The sequence below is a fragment of the Moschus berezovskii genome, chromosome 4, assembly GCF_049115385.1.
Source record: "Moschus berezovskii isolate FMDL1 chromosome 4, NW_MosBer_1.0, whole genome shotgun sequence".
NCBI classification, from domain to species: Eukaryota; Metazoa; Chordata; class Mammalia; order Artiodactyla; family Moschidae; genus Moschus; species Moschus berezovskii.
Genome location: NC_142463.1, coordinates 79266778 through 79284925, shown reverse-complemented (window position 1 = coordinate 79284925; position 18148 = coordinate 79266778). Strand labels below are relative to the sequence as shown.

The 18148-nt window shown below is 41.0% G+C and overlaps 1 pseudogene; it reads right to left on the bottom strand.

Moving 5' to 3' along the window:
• Positions 1-13692: 13692 nt before the first annotated feature.
• LOC129540396 (high mobility group protein B1 pseudogene) lies at positions 13693-14334 on the bottom strand (annotated as a pseudogene).
• Positions 14335-18148: the final 3814 nt, after the last annotated feature.

The following is an 18148-nucleotide window of genomic DNA, read 5'->3' as shown; positions in this document are numbered from 1 at the left end:
GAACATTGCACCAGGTGCTGAGTTCCAGTTGCAAGGGAGAAACATCGCATATCACTGAGCAATTCTCTTCCCTTCAAATGCATGAAACCTGGCTTTATTTGAACAAACTCATCATTTCCTCTGCTTTGTGTTGAACTTTCCTGCTTTCTTCATAGACTTCTCTTTCCTTTTGACAAATCAACTTTTGGAGGGCCTTCTTTACTAATTCATCAGATATACCCAAGCAGGTATGAATCCTGATCATAGATGAACATGGTTGATGCACACACTGGGACCCCTGCTACTCGGTAACTCAGGAAAAAGACGATGTGGGTAAATGGCAGTGGGCATAAAGGCAGGGCCAGATTCAAGGCATATTTAGGAAGTGTAATTGACAAGATATGTAAAACAGATGTACATAGAAGCTGAGGAGGGAAAGAGGAGCCAGGAATAATTTCCAGAACTGTAACTCTGACTGACTGGATAGGATGTTCACGGGGAATAAAATGAGCTCAGTTTGTGTCATCTAGAATTTGAAGTATTTGCGGGGAAGTGAGATGGAAATACATATTAAGCACTTGAATATATAGATCTGAAGTTCAGGAGAGGTGGATAGGCTTGACTGACAGGTGTAAGAATCACGAGAGAATCGGCATAGTCTAAACTGCAGGATAAACATGGTGAAGGGAAAGAGTATGGCCTCTAGAGACACTCTCTGAGTCCAATCCTGGCCTTCTTCCCAGAGGTGGGACCCTAGGCAAATTATTAACCTCTCCATGCCTCAGTTTCCTCGTCCATAAAATGGGAATAATGAGTACCTACTTCATAACACCATTAAGATCTTGTTTCCTTAGAAAAGTACATAACACACAGTAAACATTCATACACACAGTTTTTCAAGCAAAAATTATCTCTAAGAAAGAGTATATGAAATCAACTCTGTGTGCGTGCTGTCGCTTAAGTCATGTCTGACTCTTTGTGACCCTATGAACTATAGCCTTCCAGGTTCTTCTCTCCATGGGATTCTCCAGGAGTGGATTGCTAAAAATAAAAATTAATTAATTAATTTAAAAAGGTACATTTCCTGCATTTTAAAGGCATTAGCACTCTATGAGCATTGCCAGGTATACAGATGAGAGTAAAGCCTAATTTCATGCAAAGTGAATTAACTTTGTATCTGTGGTATCTAATCATGTAAAGTCTAGGAAACTATTAATTAGACAATAAAACTCAGTGCCCTTAAGTGATTTTCCTTTTGGAACACTTTATGAACATTAATTATTCAACCTAGAATCTGTGAAGTAGACACTATTTTGTGATCAGAGTGGTTTTACTCCTCTAGAGAGCCTGTGATTTTTTCTAAGGCAGCAAACTCAAAACTTTTCAAATGCGAAGCTTCTTTATAACCAGAAAAGGATACCAGACACTTTAAAATGCAGGAAATGTACCTTTTTTAAATTAATTAATTTATTTTTATTTTTGGTTGAACTGGGTCTGGGTTGCTATGTGCTTTCTTAGTGAGGGATTTCTTTAGTTTTGGTGAGCAGGGGCTACTGTTTGTTGTGGTACACTGGCCTCTCATTGCAGTGGCTTCTTTTGTTGCAGAGCACAAGCTCTAGGCACACGGACTTCAGTAGTTGTGGACAATGGGCTTATTCTTGTCTGGAAAATTCTATGGACAGAGGAGCCTGACGGGCTACTTCTGTCCATGGGGTCACAAGATTCAGACATGACTTAGCGAATAAATCACCACTATATAAAATCTTCCCAAACCAGGGATCAAACTCATGTCTCCTATATTGGCAGACAGATTCCTACCCACTGTACCATCAGGAAAGTCCAGGATATGCAGCTTTTAAAAATACTTTTTGGTAGTTCTCTAATACTTCTACTCAAAATACTTCTAACACCAAATAAATGGTTGTTTTTTTCCCCACACCAAACAATTCTCCAATTCTCTGTGGATGTGCTGCAGTTCAATTCATTTCTGACACTATCTACCTAGAGATAGAACAGACCCCACGGCTGTGTCCCACAAGGCTGCCCCGACATCAGATGCCAGTCACAGGTCCCAGGTTGCCACCTGTAATTCTAATCAAACAGCTATAAACAGGGGTTTCCATGACTCCCTCCTAGATTCAGTACTTTGCTAGAATAGCTCATAAGAGTAAGGAAAACATTTTATTTACTATTGCCAGTTAATTACAAGGGATACAATCAGGAAGGGCCAAATGGAAGAGATGCATAAGGCAAGGTCTGGGGAAGGGAGGGGCTCAGAGCATCCATGTCCTCTCTGGGCATGTCACCCACCCAGCACCTTGATGTCATCACCAACGCTTGTTGTTGATTTGTTGCTCAGTCATGTCTGACTCTTTCGTGACCCCATGAACTGTAGTCAGCCAGGCTCCTCTGTCCATGCTATTTCCCAGGTTGGAATGTTGTAGCCACACGTTCCGGGAAACAAACTCACTCAGAAGTTTGCAGTATGCAGATAGTGGAGTTTAGTTTATTACAGTGGCGGGGCCAAGGCAGAGTTTCCTCTTAGCCAAGAACCCCGACCAGTTTTTGTGAAAACCTTATATACCCTGAGTGTACATGCCCAAACCCACCTCCCCAAATTCCCTGAAACTAGTCTGAACAAAGGAAAAGAAAGATACAATCAAAGTTAACCCGAAGAAAGATACAATCAAAGTTAACCCGTGATTCATTTGCCTTAAGCCTAGGTAGTTAACAGTGGACAATTATCAATAGGCCTGTGGCCATACCCCAATAAGCATAATAGAATTTATGATTCTATTCAGTTACACAGATAATTAGGGTATTCTTTTAGCCGGAGAGTCTAGCTATGAGCACTGGGGCTCTTCCATCTGGGGGTGGGGGGGCGGTGTCTGGTTTTCCAGTTGGTATGTCATTTCCATAGATACTGGGCATATAGCTCAGTCCACAGTCTGGCCCAAGATGGAGTCCTGCTTTCAAGTTGCAGCCTGTTCTGTTTCCTCCTTCAGGAATACAGGAATGGGTTGCCATTTCCTCCTCCAGGGGATTTTCCCGACCCAGGGATCAAACCAAGGTCTACTGCATTGGCAGGCAATTCCTTTACCACTGAGCCACCTGGGAAGCTGTTCACCAACTCTGAAGTTCTCCAAACCCTTTCTTTTAACACTGGCCGTTAGGGTGTTTGGTCTCAAGCCTCTCTCCCCTTCTCAGCTGTCCAGGGGTGGGGCTTAAAGTTCCAACCCTTGGGACAACAGAGGATGAGATGGTTGGATGGCGTCACCGACTGAAAGGACAGCAGTTGCAGCAAGCTACGGGAGTTGGTGATGGACAGGGAAGCCTGGTGTGCTGTGTCCGTGGTGTCACAACTGAGCTACTTAACTGACTGAATTACAAGGTATCCAACACCTACACCCTCCAGAGTGTATCTGTAGGCCCACCAGGAGTCACCTCATTAGCATAAACTAAGATAAGATTTGTTATGAATAACAAAAGATGCTCCTCTCACCCTTTCACTCAGGAAATTCCAAGGGTTTTACAAGCTTTGTGTCAGGAACAAAAAAACACTAAATATATATTTCATACCACAGGTAGAAAAAGAAAAGCTGCCTAGGCATTATTTCAGAAAGGAGGTTTTCTCAGCCTTTGCATTTTCTAGTGTCTGGGTACACTGCCCAAAACTATTTGTTAAGAAGAGGTTTTTAATTGCAAATATGTGAACTATAAGCCAAAAATAATAGAAAGGGAAAGACTAGAGATCTCTTCAAGACAATTGGAGATACCAAGGGAACATTTCATGCAAAGATGGGCTCAATAAAGGACAGAAATGGTATGGACCTGACAGAAGCAGAAGATATTGAGAAGAGGTGGCAAGAATACACAGAAAAACTGCACAAAAAAGATCTTCATGACCCAGATAACCACAATGATGTGATCACTCATCTAGAGCCAGATATCCTGGAATGTGAAGTCAAGTGGGCCTTAGGAAGCAGCACTATGAACAAAGCTATCAGAGGTGATGGAATTCCAGTTGAGCTATTTCAAATCCTAAAAGATGATGTTGTGCAAGTGCTACACTCAACATGACAGCAAATTTGGAAAACTCAGCAGTGTCCACAGAACTGGAAAAGGTCAGTTTTCATTCCAATCCCAAAGAAAGGCAATACCAAAGAATGTTCAAACTACCGCACCAACTCTACTCATCTCACACACTAGCAAAGTAATGCTCAAAATTCTCCAAGCCAGGCTTCAACAGTACACGAACTGTGAAATTCCAGATGTTCAAGCTGGATTTAGAAAAGGCAAAGGAACCAGAGATCAAATTGCCAACAGCCATTGGATCATCAAAAAAGCAAGAGTTCCAGAAAAAATCTACTTCTTTATTGACTACACCAAAGCCTTTGACTGTGTGGATCACAACAAACTGTGGAAAATTCTTCAAGAGATGGGAGTACCAGACCATCTGACCATTTCTCAGTCTCCTGAGAAATCTGTATGCAGGTCAAGAAGCAACAGTTAGAACTGGACATGGAACAACCAACTGGTTCCAAATCAGGAAAGGAGTACGTCAAGGCTGTATATTGTCACCCTGTTTATTTAACTTACATGCAGAGTATATCATGAGAAATGCCAGGCTGGATGAAGCACAAGCTGGAATCAAGATTGCTGGGAGAAATATCAGTAACCTCAGATAGGCAGATGACACCACCCTTATGGTAGAAAGTGAAGAAAAACTAAAAAGCCTCTTGATTAAAGTGAAAGAGGAGAGTGAAAAAGTTGGCTTAAAACTAAGATCATGGCACTTCATGGCAAATAGATGGAGAGACAATGGAAACAGTGACAGACTTTATTTTTTGAGGCTCCAAAATCACTGGAAATGATTAAAAGACATTAAAAACCATGAAATTAAAAGACACTTGCTCCTTGAAAGAAAAGCTATGACCAACCTAAACCGCATATTAAAAAGCAGAGACATTCCTTTGTCAACAAAGTTCTGTCTAGTCAAAGCTGTGGTTTTTTCAGTAGTCATGTATGGATGTGAGAGTTGGACTATAAAGAAAGCTGAGCGCCGAAGAATTGATGCTTTTGAACTGTGGTGTTGGAGAAGACTCTTGAGAGTCCCTTGGACTAAAAGGAGATCCAACCAGTCCATCCTTAAGGAGATCAGTCCAGAATATTCATTGGAACGACTGATGCTGAAGCTGAAACTCTAATACTTTGGCTATGTGATGCGAAGAACTGACTCATTTGAAAAGACCCTGATGCTGGGAAAGATTGAAGACGGGAGGAGAAGGGAACGACAGAGGATGAGATGGTTGGATGGCATCACTGACTCGATGGACATGAGTCTGAGCAAGTTCTGGGAGTCGGTGATGGACAGGGAAGCCTGGTGTGCTATAGTCCATGAGGTCCCTAAGAGTCAGACACGACTGAGCGACTGAACTGAACTGAACAGAAAGTACATCATGCATAATGCTGGGCTGGATAAAGCACAAGCTGGAATCAAGATTGCCGGGAGAAATACCAATGACCTCAGATACGCAGATGACACCACCCTTATGGCAGAAAGTGAAAAGCAACTGAAGAGCCCCTTGGTGAAAGTGAAAGAGGAGAGTGAAAAAGTTGGTTTAAAACTCAACATTCAAAAAACTAAGATCACAGCATCCGGTTCCATCACTTCATGGCAAATAGATGGGGAAACAATGGAAACAGTGACAGACTCTATTTTCTTGGGCTCCAAAATCACTGCCAATGGTAATTGCAGTCATGAAATTAAAAGACGCTTGCTCCTTGGAAGAAAAGTTATGACCAATCTAGACAGCATATTAAAAAGCAGAGACAGTCCTTTGCCAACAAAGGTCCATCTAGTCAAAGCGATGGTTTTTCCAGTAGTCATATACAGATGTGAGAGTTGAACTATAAAGAAAGCTGAGCACCGAAGAATAGATGCTTTTGAACTGTGGTGTGGGAGAAGACTCTTGAGAGTCCCTTGGACTGCAAGGGGATCCAACCAGTCCATCCTAAATGATATCAACCTTGAATACTCATTGGAAGGACTGATGCTGTAGCTGAAACTCCAATACTTTGGCCATGTGATGCGAAAAACTGACTCATTGGAAAAGACCCTGATGCTGGAAAAGATTGAAGGCGGGAGGAGAAGGGGACGACAGAGGATGAGACAGTAGGGTGGCATCACCAACTCGATGGACATGAATTTGAGCAAGCTCCGGGAGTTGGTGGTGGACAGGGAAGCCTGGCATTCTGCAGTCATGTGGTTGCAAAGTGTCAGACATGACTGAGTGACTGAACTAAACTGAAGAGCCCATAGTGTCGACGATAACAGATAAAAAACACAGAAATGACTTGTCTTTGGATTTGCCCCTTAGAAGTTGTTTCACTGCTGCCTTTCATGGCAAAACTCAAAATGTTTCTTTCCTCCCTGTTACCAGTCTTCCGTTCATTCTCTTGAGCACACTCCAATCAGGCTTCTATACCCACCATTTCATCAAAACCGCTCTTATCAAGGTCACCATTGGCCCACACAGTGCTAAGTTAAACAGTCAAGTCTCTGCTTCCTCTTACCCCACTGTTTGCTTCCTCCCCCTAGAATCACTTTCCTCACTTGGCTTCCATGACACCATGTCTCCTGATTCTCCTTCTGTCTCATTGGTTGTTGCCTTCTTGGACTCTGTTCCTCCTCATTTTCTCAATCTCTTAAAACTGGAGTACCCCAGGACACAGAGCCTATACACTTCTCTTCTCTATCTCAGCCACTCCTGTTACAATCATAGCTCATTTTTGGCTTTAACTCTGAGTGATATGCTGACCTGCACAAGGTTATCTCCAACCCTGACATCTCCACTGATCTCTTGACTTACATATCCAACTATATATACGCACTTGAATATGTAAAAGGCATGTCCCAAAGAAGCTCCTGATCTTTCCCCCAAACTTGCTCCACATACAAGCTTCTTCTCAGTTAATGGCAATTCTACCTTTCCAGTCCCTCAGCCTAAAAATCTTGGATTTATCCTTGATGCTCCCCTCTTAGGTGGCACTAGCAGTAAAGAACTCGTGTGCCAATGCAGGAGACATTAGAGAGGCAGGTTCAATCCCTGGGGGGAATGGCAACACACTCCAGTATTCTTGCCTGGAAAATCCCATGGACAGAGGAGCCTGGCAGGCTGCCGTCCATGGGACCACAAAGAGTTGGACATGACTGAAGCAACTAACTACAGCCCCCCTTTTTATGTCATATACCACACCTAATCTGTAGCAAGTCTTGTCACCTCTACCATGAAAATATATTGAGAACTGGAACAGCTCTTCATCACCCTACCACATCCAAGCCACTATCACCTGGGGATAGCTACAACAATCTCCCAACTGACCTTCCTCATTCTGCCTTTGTCAGCTGTGGTCTAGTCTTAACAGAACCACAACAAGGATCTTTAAAATGCTAAGCCACATCGTATCACTTCTTGGTTCAAAATGTCCCAAATCATTCAGGGTAAAAGCCAGAATCCTTTAAATGGCACATGGGGCTCTAAATGACAGAGTCTCTCCTTCACCCCTGCAGCTCCATCTCCTATCACTCCGCCCTTTGTTCCCGTTCACTCCAGCCACATTGCTCCTGAACATCCTATACATACACCCACTTCAGGGCTCTTGCCCTTGCTGTTCGCTCCGCCGGGGATTCACTCACTCACGTCCTTTAGGTCTTTCTTCAAATGCCATCTTCTCATTGAATACTTCTATGACCACTCTTTTAAAATCTGAACTTCCCACTCTCAACCAACACTCCCTATCTCCCTTTCCTGATTGATTTTCCTCGGTAGTACTTATCACTCTCTAATATGTTGGATATTTTGCTTATTTATTTTGTTTATTGTCTGTCTCCCCAACCAGATTATAAATTTCTCATGGCAAGAATTTCTGCCAATTTGGTTCACCCAATTGTGTCCTCAGAGCCTAGTACAGAACCTGGAATATGGTGGTAACGCAACAAATATTCTAACTGATTAACTAAATAGTATAACTGATTAACTAAACTGATTGGTTTAATTAATTAACAGCAAATGATGAGGACAAAAGCAAGGCTGAAGTGATCTGAGAAGTGACTAGAAGTGACTAGAAATTGAGGAATGTGAGATCAATCATGAAAGCAACACTTTTAAGAAGTAGGTCAGTAGGGAAGACGAGAAATAAGGCAAGACTTATTTCACGAGACTTGAAAGACCAAAGGAAAGTTTCATTTTGCTTTATTCTGTTCTGTCTTAAGGCTGGTATTTTGAGCATAGCATACTGATAGACTGAGGGAAAGGGGCCAAGGGAGTTGGAGAGGCAGAAGGCAATGGGAAAGCCTAAATGATCTGAAGAAAGAGAAGAGAACAAGATTAAGAATGAGAAAGATCAGCCTTGATCATGTGAGGACCATTCCATCTTCTAAGACAGGGATTAGCAAACTTTTCTTAAAGGGCCAAATAGTAAATACTTAAGGGTTTTTTGTGTCACAGGGTTTCTGTGGTAACTATTCAGCTCTACCTTCAAACTGCAGAAAAAGCCATAGGTAGTACATGAACAAGTGGGCATAGTTGCCTTCCAATGAAATTCTATTCACAAAAGCATTTGGCAGACCCAGATACCCTAGTTTGCCAATCTCAACTCTAACATTAGAGGGGAGGAGGTAAGAATAAGAGCAAATGTACTTACATTTATTAATTGGGTTGGCAAGTGGTAAAAATGGTATACTTGTCTAATTACTCCTATTTTTATGAATTATAAATTGGGATCACCTAACAACTTTGGGACTCAGTAGAGATTCTTTGGAGAAGAGTAAATATTTGAAATACTTAAACTATAGAAAGGAAATGGGTTTCACTTGACTATGAACTATCTGTTCTTCTTTAACTTTCCGCATATTTAAGGAATGCCCTGTATCTATTAAATCCAAGACAAATTTGTTACCTAAAAAGGTAAAGCAGGGACTTTCCTGGTGGTTCAGTGGTTAAGACTCCTTACTTCCACTGCAGGGGACATGGGTTCAATCCCTGGTCAGGAAACTAAGATTTCACATGCCACACAGTGCAGCAAAAAAAAAAAAGGTGAAGCAAGTCTGGAGTATGATGAGTAATCCAATGTGATGTGTGATATGACTGGAGCTAAGGGCAAATGAAAGAAAATTCTAGGATATGAGAAAAATAATGGGCACTTTCTAACACCAGCTGAGGCACTGAGAGTGTTACAACACAGATACCACTGAGGCAAAACTGAAAATATTGACTTTGGAGTCAGACCTGTGATTGAGTATAGGCTCTGTCACTAACTGTGATAGTTTCCAAATCTCGCTGAACCCCAGTTCTATCATCTGTAAAACGGATGACACTGGGACCTACATATTGGGTTGCGAGAATGAACAACAGTGTGAAGTACCCAGCTTTAGCACTGGGCCAGATAGCTGAGTGCTCAGTAAATATTAGCTATTATTAGACACTACACTGAAGTACCAGCCTATTCAACTACTGCCCTACAACCTTCTTTTGCAGGTGAATCAGGTGAAAATTTTGCAGGTTTAACAGCTGAGTCAAAAGCAGGTAAGAACCAAAAAGTATTGGAAAACATTCAAGAAGAACTAACATTTCCTATCTCCCCCTAAAGATTTATGGTCTGTGAAAAGACTGCAAAGCTTAAGTATCAGGAAACATGTGTCTAAAAACATTCAGACTTTTGGGTAGAAATTACAACTTAACATATTATATCTCTGATCTAATGACTACTACACTTGTAGTAGCTCCTTAGGTAAGTCTTATTTAAACTTTTATTTGCCTCTTAAAGGGAAAAGAGAAGGGAGAGAAATTCTATCTGAAATAAGCCTGAGATCCGTAACACTAGTAAAATGCTCTGTGTGCCCTTAAAAATGATGATTATGAAATACTGTACTGTATATCTGGAGGGTGGCATCAGTTTGCCTAGAGCACATTGCCACTTTTTAGAAGTGTTGTGAAATATAGAAGCAGAACCCGGGTGAAAAAAAAAAGGAAACAAACTGTTATCTGTCTCCTGGTGGAAAGTTTTATTCCTTTACCCCTCCTCTATTCTTTCACTTCTTAGTGCTTTTTCCCTGTGCTTTATAATCCTTCAGCTAAATTCTGAGCCCAAGAAGGATCCCCAGTGCAGGAGAGTAGTTAATCATAGGAAACTTGGTATCAGCAGACATGTGTTCAAATCCCAGTCTAGCTACCCAGCTGCCTTCTTACCACACTTAACCCAACTTGTATTGCTTAATATAAACTTTTCTGCTCTGTAAAATGAGGATGAATAAATAAAAGGGTTGTTGTACAGATGAAAAGAGAGAGCACGTTTAAAGCATTCAGTACTGTGCTTAGCACACTGCTGTCAATAAATGATAGGGACTATGATCTCTACTTCATTGTCATTCAGTTCAAGATATTCAACGTCTCTATAACTTTTTAAAGGACAAGAGGGGGAAAAGAAAATGCCAGACACTGACCCCAGGAATTCAGAGAGGTAATTAATGAAACAGTGTCTAAGAGACCTATTAAATGATATGGGGGAGAGGTAACACACAAGTCTTGATAAGAGGAAAAACAACGCTCACCCACCAAAAACCTTCACCTCCCAACCTTCCTTTACATGATAACAGCTCATACTATGATCACAATAAAAAAGAAAATCATCATCCTTCACATTTAGCCCCCTCTTAGAAGCTGTTACTGGCCCTAAGACAAAGGTGTCTTTCCTGTCAGCGAAACAGGAATTATACGGAAGTTACTCTAAAAACTCCTAGGACCTCAAAATGAAACACACATATACTGTTCTCAGAGCAAGTCATTTTAGAAACTTACTGGGACCAAAACCACACTCGCTTCACACTAACCTGCTATCTGTGGGGCCCATACTTCCTCTTCTTCATAAGGATATCCGCTTGGGCTATACGGACCCCACATATTCTGAGTTACCTTTTCATTCTTCTGGGTGGCACAAGCCTGTGTACTCAGGTGAGAAGACAGAAGAATTCTGCCCTATCACATGGGCAGACGTGGTGTTCAATTACCTTCTATCAGCTAGATTATAGGGTTAAGGAACTAGATCAAATTACAGTCTAGGATAGGAGCGTTCAGACATCGTAATGCTAATAAAGGTATGGATAACAGTGGATTGCTGCTTTGCCCTTGGAGAACACCAAACTGACAAAAAGCACAGTCTGAGCCTAAAAATCTTACCCCAAACTGCCCAGAAGCTCTTAGTAAAGCAGAAGTATAAAACAATGAAAAATAAAACTAAAGTGTAAGCTAAGGAAAGCTGACAGCATCAGAGCCTATTAGCTCCATTTTGCTATTTATAGTGCTGCGGCTCACTCTATCAACACAATCATCGCTAAATTAGACATGACTAACAGTTTTGGTTGATCCAGTTTAATCAGGTCAGATTAATGAGCTAGCTGCACACCTGAGAACCATTCATCCTACACTAGATGCTGACGTTTAATTAGTATTAAATTCTCTTTTACCAAGTTTGGGCTGAATTATACTGTTAAATTCTTGTCTGGAGAATTCCAAGAACAGAGAAGCCTGATGGGCTACAGTCCATGGGGTCAAACAGTCGCACATGACTGAATGACTAACATACTGTTAAATTAACCTGTCTTTCCCCTCAGGCCTTCAGCAGAAGCCTGTAGCCAGTGGAGGACTCAAGCTAGCTCAGGCTGTCATGCCAGCAACTTCTCAGGAGCTAAAGCCCAGCTGAAGGGAGTGCTTGACTCTAAGTTAGAGATGCTAACCATTTCTGGTAGTGAAGAATGAAGAGCCAGGCATCCTGGATTCAACTCCCTGCTCTGTCACTTGTTAGCAATTAGATCTTGGCCAAGTTTCTTTATCCCAATGAACTTGTTTCTTCATTTGTAAAGCAGAGCTAATAATACCTACTCCATAACAGGGATACACAATCTCTGGGATCTAATGCCTGATGATCTGAGCTGGAGCTGATGTAATAATAATAGAAATAAAGTACATGATAAATGTAATGAACTTGAATCATCCTAAAACCATCCCCCTCCCTGCCCCCTGTCCATGGAAAAAGTGTCTTCCATGAAACCTGTCCCTGGTGCCAAAAAGGTTGAGGACTGCATCGTAGAGTTTGGTTTTTTTAAGCCTCTGAAATTAGTTTATTAGTATCATCCAGGACTCAGATGTTCAGTATTCCTCCTGAAATTATATAAACAAAAGCAAATGGAAAGAACCCAAGTCAAAATTCTATAATAAAATGGCACTCCCTCACAAAAGCATGTAAAATTATAAGAATGTTATTTTAAAACACTGGCACTTAAAGAAAACAATAATCTCAAAAGCCACAGAATTCCCAAATTGTTCCCCAAACTGCTAAGCAGATAAACATATGACCCTAAAGAATGAGCTTGAGTTTTGTAAACAAAAGTAAAATTCAAATAAATCAGATAGTTCATACTGAAATACAAAGTGTCTTTTTCCCTCATGTCTATTCAATTTATAAAGGGGCAACCCATAATATAGGAAGATATACCTGATTTAAAATGTGGTATACAATTTTAAAAGTCAGTCTAGTTAATTAAAAATACCTTTAACTGAGGGTCTCAAGTTTCCTAAGCAATCTGTATTTAGATAAATAGGAGAAGACATTTACAGCCAGCACTTTTTCCCGCAGAGCCTTTGCTGGGACAAACAACAAAAAAAATATGGCAGCCTTCTAGTTTAACGCTTTTGCGGATGCATTCTCAGGTCTTTATCACGGGAACTGCAAATAAAACTGCCATTTCATGGTAATGGGAGTTAAAGAGTATAGAGTCTTCATGTAAAGATTAGAACATACTTTTCTATTAGTCCTTCAAGGACAGACTTTCAAAATGTTTGATTCTAATAATCCCATGCTGCGAGTAATCCCATTACTCTTCACTTTGTAAATGTAACTGGGCTATGTGAAATCTGCTATTAACTGGTGAAGATTTAAGTTTCAGTTATGGATGAAAACTGTCTCAATTCAACTTTTATACCTTCATCATGGGTATGCAGGGTGCGTAGAAAAAAACTTTTTATTTATCAGCTAACTGTATGAAAGATAAACACTGTAATAATTCATGTGATCCAAAATAAGCAAAAGATTCAGTTCAGTTCAGTTCAGTTCAGTCGCTCAGTCGTGTCCGACTCTCCGTGACCCCATGAATCACAGCACGCCAGGCCTCCCTGTCCATCACCAACTCCTTAGCTTCCCCTTAAAAAGAAAAATTTTCAGACCTATGAAAAGGACAATACTAATTTAAAAAATTGTGTTTACTTAGAATTCAGAATGTCAACAAAACAACTGCAATTTTTTCTTTTTTTCTAATTACAGAGTGGTATTCAGTTAACAGAACAATTATTCATATAAGCTGCATCAGAGACAACTGAAGATGAAAAAACTGCCATCCCCATAAATACCTAATTTACGCTGTGCACCAACAAGAGCCTGCTTTAAATTTCCATGCCTATCTACAACCCCCATACTGCACCAGGCAAGATTAGTTACTACTGAAAACACCATCAGGACAGGGCTATCTGAAGACACATTTGGTACTGTGTCAACTATACAAAAAAAGACACTGTACAGTTTAAAAACAAATCTTACACAGCCTTATATTTCAATGTTTTTCTTTAAAAGGAGGAAGTTGTGTAAGGGGGGTTAAACGCTTTATAGACAAGAAAAAAAAACTGCACTAGAACCAACTTCTCCATCATCATCATCTTCTTCCTCCTCCTCATCCTCTTCATCTTCCTCATCTTTCTCCTCTTCTTTTTCTTGCTTTTTTCAGCCTTGATGACTCCCTTTTTGCTGCATTAGGCTTCCCTTTAGCTCAGTATGCAGCAATATCCTTTGCATACTTTTCCTTCAGCTTAGCAGCAGTCTTCTCATAGGGCTGCTTGTCATCTGCAGCAGTGTTATTCCACATCTCTCCCAGTTTCTTTGCAACATCACCAATGGACAGGCCAGGATGGTCATGCTTGATTTTTGGACAATACTTAGAACAAAACAAGAAAAAGACTGAAGGAGGCCTCTTGGGTGCACTGGGATCCTTGAACTTCTTTTTTCTTTCCCCTTTAGGAGGGATATAAGTTTTTATTTCTCTTTCATAACGGGCCTTGTCTGCCTTTGCCGTGTCTTCAAATTTTCCTTTCTCTGTAGCAGACACAGTCTTCCACCTCTCTGAGCACTTCTTAGAAAACTCTGAGAAGCTGACAGACATCCGGGTGCTTCTTCTTGTGCTCCTCCTGGCAAGTTTGTACAAAGAATGCATGTGATGACATTTTGCCTCTTAGGATCTCCTTTGCCCATTTTTAATTATCTTTCCTCCGAGAGGCAGAGAGTTGCCAACTGCCCATCCAGCTCTCACTTGCCCTGACACTGTCCCTATCCAGCATAGAGTTTTTGATGATTAAATGAGATAATCCGTTTAAACTGTTTACAATAAACACCTGGCCTATAGTAAGCCCTCATTGAATGTCAGCTGCAACTAACAGTAATAAACATCAGGCTAAAGGAAGTTTTCTTGATAGTTGCTTTCTCAGAATGGAGGATGTCTGGCAGCATTCTTGACATCTAACCACTGTGAAGCACTGTCTCAGCTGTAACATCCAATAGTGTCTCTAGACATTGCTGTATGTCTCTGGGGCAGGAGAGGGAAGCAAAATCACCTCAGTTTGACAACTCCTGTGCTAGAGCAATTAATAGCTGCTACTCAGGACACTGACACTCCGTCTCTGTCTTATCACTCTTGCCTAAATGCCCCATCAACTATGTCTACTAGGTAACTCAATGATAAGTAAATCACACACATAAAAGGCTGCCTCAAAATGACTTCCTCCTTTGCTGTTAATTTAATTCTGTGGAGACACACAGTGTCTATTATTTTTGCCTCAGAGGTCTCAGTACCCGGCACACAATGGACAATGAATGAATGATGAATGAATTATGAATATACCCTTGCGCTTTTTTGTTTTGTTAAACAACTCAACGCAGCGCTCAGGTTTCCTCACCCTTGACTCCAGTCAAAACACAAAGGAGGAAAAACACTGAGCACACCCTGAAACACTTACATACCATGAGGAAACATGATAAGCTGAGCCAAGCCGGGGAAGCAGGAGCAGGAGAGGGCAAGAACACCCTTGCCACAGAGCCTCAGGGCATGGAGTCAAACTGAACACCAGCCCATCTCCAGAAAATAGCACCAAGGGTCAAGCTGGAGAAGAGGGTCCAAGTAGGTCAATGAGCAAAAGACCTGCAGCAGGTCCTGAGATGAGAGGGTTGAACCAATGTAGCTACAGAGCAGAGCAAGGAACAGAAGCTCAGATGAATTATCTGAGAAATCCCATGGACAGGTGGAAATGTATTTGACTGGATGTGAACATGTTTCAGACAACTTGTGACAGGGTCACTTCAGCTCAGCTTAGTTCAGTTGGTCAGTCGTGTCTGAATCTTTGCGACCCCATGGACTACACCATGCCAGACTTCCCTGTCCTTCACCAACTCCCAGAGCTTGCTCAAACTCATGTCCATCGAGTCGGTGATGCCATCCAACCATCTCATCCTCTGTCATCGCTTTCTCCTCCTGCCTTCAATCTTTCCCAGCATCAAGGTTTTTTCAAATGAGTTGGTTCTTTGCATTGGGTGGCCAAAGTATTGGCACTTCAGCTTCAGCATCAGTCCTTCCAATGAATATTCAGGACTGATTTCCTTTAGGATTGGCTGCTTTGATCTCCTTGCAGTCCACGGAACTCTCAAGAGTCTTCTCCAACACCACAGTTCAAAAGCATCAATTCTTCAGCGCTCAGCTTTCTTTATAGTCCAACTCTCACATCCATACATGACTACTGAAAAAACCATAGCTTTGACTGTATGGACCTTTGCTGGTAAAGAAATGTCTCTGCTTTTTAATACGCTGTCTAGGTTGGTCATAGTTTTTCTTCCAAGGAGCAAGGGTCTTTTAATTTCATGGCTGCAGTCACCATGTGCAGTGACTTTGGAGCCCAAGAAAATAAAGTCTGTCACTGTTTCTATTGTTTCCCCATCTATCTGCCATGAAGTAATAGGACTAGATGCTATGATCTTAGTTTTATGAACATTGAGTTTTAAGCCAAACTTTTCACTCTCCTCTTTCACTTTCATGAAGAGGCTGTTTTCATCAAGGGTCAAAATGAAATGAGACCCAGATTCTGTCATCCATGGTTCCAGTTCCCCCTGCCCGCTTCATGTCCAGTACAGTTTTAATCCATATATTCTCTCTTCAGGTCAATAATAAACATGCTGAAAAAAACTTTTCCTTAGAAACTATTATCTCCCCAGTGGCCCATTAAATAAAGGTGTTTAATTCAGTAAAGAACAACTTAAATACGCTATAGAATAACAACATGTATCACAAAGTTCAGCAAACAGAATTTTCAAGTGAAATCACTTCAACTATTTTCATATGATCCCCCAAAGTGATGCAACTGTATCAGGTGATTGCATGTTATTTCTGAAGCACACAATGAGGATTCTTAAATCCCTGGTTATTTGTTACTGAGATATAAACTAGTAAACAAAGACACAGTTCTCTCAAGTCATGTCTGATATATCTACTGTCCCTTCCTTGCCCAGTGCTCCATTCTAATTCAGCTAAATTTTATTTTTTCTTTGGTTCTGTGTCCTTTATTTTCAAGGGTATGCGGATTTGGATGTGATAATAAAAGTTTATAATCCAGCTGAGAAATTTTTTCTAGGGTCATATGTAGGAAAAGCTCCTTTACGGAAACTGGGTTTTGGGGAGGAGATGAGTGGGGGAGGGGGACAGGGAATAACTAGCAACATATCGGGTCTCCTTCATCACTTTCACCAGGAACCCTAGACTGTGCTGGAAAGAAACTCAATTCTAGTGGTTCACGTGCATTCTGCTTTTATACCTGGGGACAACTTTCTATTCAAGTTTTTATTTCTCTGAGCCTGATGTTTAATTTATTCATAGCTCACCACTTTATGGTATGTGTTTATTACAAGTCTCCAAAAATATTTTGTGAAATGAGGCAAAACATGAATAAAAATTAAGCAATGATCAAAATTTTATATTATGTAAATGACACTGTAAAATGAGAGACAAGGTTAGCCTTAGTAATTAGTCAAATATAAATGAAAGGCAAGAACGTTAGACAGCATACAACATCTGTTTTCAGCATTTAGTTTTTTTTTTTTTTTAGGATTTCTGATAAAAATGCAGAAATGCAGAACCCTCTTGGAGGGTTAAATACCTTAAGGCATTATCAGTAAGTTAGCGGCTTATTGAAGCTACGAATATGTGCGCAGGATTATATATAGGAGCAGATCCACCAGGAAAAAAATATAGAAGTGTAAGACAGGATCAACCTCACTTCCTCATTTTTAAATGGTGCTGCTGCAATCACAAGGATCCACCTGGAAACACTTTATTATAGTTTCTTTGTGCTGTTGCTAAACACATCAATCATAGTGACTGCCCCACCCATTGCCCTCCTGAAGGGGCAACCCGGGGACTCACACTTCACCTCATGAAGAGTCAGCCCTGACCAGAAGACAGTCAACTCTGACTCCCATCCTAGCCTATGATAAATACAAAAGACTTGCTATTTAGCCTAATTCAGCGGCAGAAAACTAAACACAGGGGAAGTCACTTCCATAATTATCTTGCTTCTCCCAACATTTTCCCTCATTAAATCAGAATGGTCAATTCTGAGCTAAACAAAAATCTCTGCTCTTTAATTTTGCTTTCCATTTTTTGAGTAGTTAATATACAAACATGGTTCAGAAATCAAAAAAGACACCCTCCCTCCTGGGCCTAGAGCTTTTTAGTTGCCCAAAGAAAGCAACAATATTGTCCATTTATAGCTGCTGCTGCTGCTGCTAAGTCACTTCAGTCGTGTCCGACTCTGTGCGACCCCATAGACGGCAGCCCACCAGGCTCCCCCGTCCCTGGGATTCTCCAGGCAAGAACACTGGAATGGGTTGCCATTTATAGCTAGCCTTCCAGAAATTTTCTATTAATTCATAAAAATTTAAAGAGTCTCAGAAGCTTTTTCAGTTTCAGGAAACGGAAAAAAACTCATTTTTTCCCTTTAAACTATTGCATTCAATTCACATTCCT